This window comes from Psammomys obesus, unplaced genomic scaffold (assembly GCF_907164565.1).
Source record: "Psammomys obesus unplaced genomic scaffold, mPsaObe1.curated_primary_1811, whole genome shotgun sequence".
In the NCBI taxonomy this organism is placed as follows: Eukaryota; Metazoa; Chordata; class Mammalia; order Rodentia; family Muridae; genus Psammomys; species Psammomys obesus.
Genome location: NW_026592776.1, coordinates 6,400,210 through 6,406,327, shown reverse-complemented (window position 1 = coordinate 6,406,327; position 6,118 = coordinate 6,400,210).

The window sequence follows — 6,118 nt, the reverse complement described above, 5'->3', positions numbered from 1 at the left end:
TCATAGAATGGTTTTGGTAATCTTCCTTCTGTTTGTATTTTGTGGAATAGTTTGAAAAGTATTGGTGTTAGCTCTTTTTTGAATATCAGGTAGAATTCTGTGCTGAAACTGTCTGGCTCAGTGGCTTTTTTTTTTTTTTTTGACAGCATCTATTTCCTTAGGGGATGTAGGACTTTTTAATTTATTTACCTGATATTCATTCAGCTTTGGTAAATGCAATCTATCGAGAAATTTTTCCATTTCATTTACATTTTCAATTTCTGTTGCATATAGGCTTTTGAAGTAGGAGCTAATGATTCCCTGAATTTCCTCAGTGTCTGTTGTTATGGCCCTTTTTTTATTTCTGATTTTGTTGATTTGGACAGTGTCTCTCTGCCTTTTAGTTAGTTTGGCTAAGGGTTTGTCTATCTTGTTGGTTTTCTCAAAGAACCAGTTCTTGGTTTCGTTGATTCTTTGAATTGTTTTATGTATGAGTTTCCAGCCATCTACTCCTCTTTGCTGTGTCTGCTTCTTTTCTTCCTAGTGCTTTCAGGTGTGCCATTAGGTTGCTTGTATGAAATGCTTTAAATTTCTTTCTGAAGGTACTTAGTGCTATGAACTTTCCTCTTAGCACTGTTCTCATTGTTTCCCATAGGTTAGAGTAAGTTTTGAATTCATTTTCATTAAGTTCTAAGAAGTCTTTAATTTCTTTATTTCCTTTCTTACCCAGTTGTCAATGAGTAGAGATTTGTTCAGTTTCCATGTGTATATAGGATTTTTGCTATTTCTGTTACTTATGAGGTCAACTTTTAGACCCTGGTTGTCCGATATGATATAAGGTATTATTTCAGTCTTCTTGTATATGTTGAGCCTTGCTTTGTGCCCGACCATATAGTCAATTTTGGAGAAAGTTCTATAAGTTGCTGAGAAGAGGGTATACTCGTCCGTAATTAAGTGGAAGTTTCTGTAGACATCTATTAGGTCCATTCGATTTAAGACCTCTGTAAGTGTTCTTATTTCTCTGTTTAGCTTCTTTCTCAATAATTTATCTCTTGGAGAGAGTGGGATGTTGATGTCTCCCACTATTAAGGTGTTTAGGTAAATGTGTGATTTAAGCTTTAATAATGTTTTTTTTTGACACATGCAGAAGTCCTTGTGTTTGGTATATACATTGTCAGGACTCTGATGTCCTCCTAGTAGAGTTTTTCCTTTGATGAGAGTAAAGTGTCCCTCTCCATCTCTTTTGATTAATTTTGGTTAAAAGTCTATTTTATTAAATATTAGGGTGGCTACTCCGGCTTGCTTCTTGTGTCTGTTTGCTTGGAAAACATTTTTCCAGCTCTTTACTCTGGTGTAGTGTTTATCTTTCTTTGCGGAAATGTGTTTCTTGAATGCAGCAGAATGTTGAATCCTGTTTCCACAACCAATCTGTTAGTCTGTGTCTTTTTATTGGAGGGCTGAGACCATTGATGTTAATAGATATTAGTGACCAATGATGGTTAGTTCCTTTTGTTGTGGAGTTGGTGGTGATTGTGTGTTTGTTTTCTTTTGCTTTTTTGATGTGATTGTTCTTTATCCTGTGTTTTCTTGGTTGTGGTTGATCTCATTGGGTTAAAGTTTTTCTTCTAGTATCTTTTGTAGGGCTGGATTGCTGCATATATATTGTTTAAATGAGTTATGTCATGGAATATTTTGTTTTCTCCATCTATGTTGATTAAAAGTAGTCTGGGTTGGCATCTGTGATCTCCAAGCTTCTGCATGATATCTGTCCAGGCCCTTCTGACTTTCATTGTCCCTGTTGAGAAGACTGGTGTGATTCTGATAGCTTTGCATTTATATGTTCCTTGGCCTTTTTCCCTTACCACTTTTAATATTTTTTCTTTGTTCTGTAGATTTAATGTTTTGATTATTATGCAAAGGGAGATGTTTCTTTTCTGTTCTAGAGTGTTTGGTGTTCTGTAGACCTCTTGTATGTTTCTGGGTATCTCTTTCTTAAGGTTGGGGAAATTTTCTTGTCTGATCTTCTAAAAAATATTTTCTGGGTCTTGGAGCCTGGAATCTTCTTTTTCATCAATTTCTATTATTCTTAGGTTTCTTCTTTTCATTGGGTCCTTGATTTCTTGGGTGTTTTGTATTTGTAACTTTTCTGATTTTATTTTTTCTTTGAGATATGTATCAATTTCTTCAAATGTATCTTCATTGCCTGATAGTCTCTCTTTGTCCTCTTTTATTCTGTTGGTGATGCTTACTTTTGTGGTTCCTGATCTCTTTTCTAAGTTGTCCAACTCCACGGTTTTCTCTGTTGTGCTTTCTTTATTGATTCTAACTTTGTTCTCATATCTTGCACCATTTCCTTCATCTGTTTGATTGTGGATTCTTGTCTGTCCATGATGGCCTCTATTTTTTTGTTCGTTTCTTCTTTATGTACCTCTATATGTGCCATCTCTTTTTGTTCATTTCCTCTAATAATTGCACTATTATAAATTTAGTACCATTTTCCTGTGTTTCAGCTGCAATGGAATAACTGTTGATTTTTTTTAGATTCTGGTAAAGCCTAGATGTCCTGGTTTTTGTTGTCTGTATTCTTGCACTGGCCTCTAGTCATCTTGTTGTCTGTAGTTTTGACTCATTATTCTTGTAGGCTATACTTCAGACTGGATCCTTATGTCTCTGGAGTCTTGAGTAGTCACCTCTGGATTCACTCTCTCTGCTGGCTCACTGTGACCAGGGTAACTGGGGCACAGACAGAAAGATCTCTGCTCTCCAACAGGCTTCCTTAAGAAGGGGAAGGATAGGACTTGGGTCCCAGGCCTGGCTCAGCTCTACTGGGTTCACTGGCTGTGCTGGTCATATTGTTTCTGACCCAGGTGGGCTACGGGGCTGGGGAGCAGCCAGAAAGATTTTTGAGCCTGGAGCTGCCCTAAGGCCCCACAGGGCTCCTTGAGGAGGAGGGCAAAGGAACTTGGGTCAGGTGCTTAGCTCAGCTCCACTGGGTTCTCTGTGTGTGCTAGGCTTGCTGATTCTAGTCTATGTGAGCCAAGCTGCTGCGGCACTGATAGACTCTTTGCCTAGAGCTTCTCCAGTGTCCCACAAGATTCCCATAGATGGTGGGGAATAGAACCTGGGACCCAAGCACATCTCAGCTCTGCTGTGTTCACTCTGTGCTTTGCTGGCTGATTCTGACCTGGGTGAATCAGGCAGGAGGGGAGTAGGCAGAATGGAGCCATGCATCCCACACAGTACCAGAATGTATCCCCTCCACTGGGTGGTGAGAATGAGTGCCACTAGCCGTTGTGACCAGGAAGGTGTCCACAGGATGATGAGTGTGGTCTCCCAGGATATTGAGTGTGGTTACCAGGGTTTGGAAACAGGAGCCTCTAGTATCCAGAAGGTGGCCACAGGACTGTGTGAGTGGACACCCAAGTTTGGAGTCTCACCCACAGTACAGGAAAGTATTTACAGGAAGTGACAGTGAGTGCCCAAGGTCAAAGCTGACCAGCTCTGGTTTTATGAAGATATCCACAAAAAGTGGGCTTGGGCAGTGTGTAGCCTAAAGCTTTAGGGTTAAAACAGAGTATGCCCTGCTAACTGCCTGTCCATAAGGTATCCACAGATAGTGTGTTTGGGTGGGTGGGTGGGTGGGTGGGTGGCCTAAGGCTGTACGGTAGGAGCCCTGTATGCACACTGCAGATCCCATGAAAGTATCCACTAATGGTGGGTTCAGATGGGTGGCATAGGGCTGCTGGGTCAGAACCAAGGGAGCTGCCAGGGTAAGTGGTTTTGGGCAGGTAGTCTAAGGCTGGAAGGTAGGGGTCCCCCCACCCCACTCCCCCCGCAGTGTGCACTGCCACTGCTGGTCCCAGGATTATATCCTCAGATTGTGAGTTTGGGCGAGTGGCCTAAGGTTGCAGGGTCAGAGCCCAGAGAGCTGCCTCTGGTAGCAAGAAGGTATCCGCAGATGGTGGGATTGGGCAAGTAGCCTAGGGCTGAGGCAGTGCCAGGGGGGAGCTGGGGAATTTTTCCTGGTATTAGCTGGGTGGCCTGAAGATGGACCTTCAAGTTTCCCGTGGACTCTCCTCTTACCTGAGAAACACAGATGTCAGAGTTTTGGGGTCCACGGTATCGCCTGCTGGTCACACTGCTCTCACTGCTGAGCTGCTCTTCAGATACCCTACATGGTCGGTCTGCCATGTTGGCTCTCCAGCCTTAGACTTTTATAAGCTATGGAATTATTATATATTAATGCATACAGGAAACGTTTATGCTCTCACTGTAGTGGACTTTGTTTATGATTTTTAACAGGGACTTAACAGTGACGAAACCTAAATTCCTACAAATGCGAATTAATAGTCATTCACTTCATAGATGATCAAGTCCTCTAACATGTACAAAAATATATTTATAGTCCTACAGGTGAAAACATGGTCTCACTGCTATCTTAATTGAATGGCTGAGGATGGTCAACGAACCCGCCCTCCAAACACACAAAGGAGTTGGTAAAAATGACTTTGAAAGCCCGAGAGCTTTCTTGACCGGCTCAGCTATAGCAAAAACTATGCTCCAGACTTTGGCTGCTGCTCTGAGGCTATCAGCATTCCCACACAGAAAACAAGAGGTCTGCAATGCCCCACCCCACCGTGGTATAGCCAAAAGTCAACTCTGCTAGATAACTGTTTCAAATGCAGCCAAAAAGTATGCTGGCCCTGTGGCTGCCTCAACAAGCCATGACTGCCTGCTGGCATACTGGCTTCTGGAAGTCAAAATGCTCTCATGTAGGCTTGTCCACTGCATCCTGCCTTGGAGGCTAAACCAACACAAGAACCACAGACACTTCCTGCCTTCACGCTCCTTGGCCTGGCAGAGGACAAATGGCTCCTAGATTTAGCTACCTTTACCACCCTTGCCCAGCCCAGGATAACATTACAGGTCTGTTTTAACTCCACACCCAAGGTCATGTTGCCAACTTCTGTGTTGGGAGATTTCAGATGCCTTCTCAGTTCTCTTCACATGCAAGAGACCAGGACTTAAGCCTCACTTTGAAAGTTGCTATTGTCAGGTCTAGACAGTCTAGTTTGATATCATACTCGAAAAACGGGCCTCAGGTATAACATTTTATCAACCTTAAAGGACAGTGAATGTTCACAGCAGTCTCACCTATGTCAAATGGTAAATGACTAAGGATACAGAAGTTTAAGTTATAAAACTTCTAAGAAAATGTTGTTTGAGGGCCTAACCTTTTGAGGTTGGTAAATGCAAATTATAAATGTTTGAGGGTTAAGAAAGTGTTTTAAGGTTGGTAAACACAAACTTAAAAATTGGTTAAGACTCTTCCATAATGTATAACCAAAAGAAGCTTTTGTCTCTTCTACTTCACAAAAGGTTCTGTCTTTCCAGAGCTCACCTTAGAGAGTGTTAATGCTGTTAACACAAAGGTGTGTGTCTACTGCCTTTTCTGCAAAGTATATTTCAATGTATATTACATGTTTAATGTAATAAGTCCAATGTTAACATGTGGCAGCCTTTTTGGAGTTAATGGCAAATTTGTTGTTAATGGCATCTGAGCAGTGGAATTCGGCCTCTTGGATCTAGCTATATTCCAAATACCAGTCTCTCATAGACTGACCTTGGTGGTTCTACAGCAGACTGCTCTGACCCTGAGAAACTCTGTGCAACCATAGTAACCAGACAGCAGGCTCTGTGTAGCCTTGAGTGAGCTCTCCTATGTTTTGACCAAGTAAAGCTTCTATGTGAGAAACTGCTTGTACTTTTCTGCCTACTTAAGTGTTAACCTGACGTCCATTAAATCGACACTTTGATCAGCATGTAGACTTGGTGTCCTTCTCTGTGTCGCCCTGTCTCTCTTTCCCCAGCCCTCTCTCAGGTGGTATTCAGGTGTCACTGCTGGTCGGTGACACTAACATGTCTGAAGTTTTATCTCCTTTGTAAAACTTAAAAGAGATGCTTATAAGTTGCAGAAAATCCACCCAAATCAATTTATCAAGTCAGTTGGGCTCCAGATAAGTACTGCACCTATTGTCTATCTCAAAAGGTGGGGGTTCCTCTGCCCCTTTTCCTGGTTTTGGGGTTCCTCTTTCCTGGCTACCCAGTCGCTACAGCCATATATCCAACAACCAACACC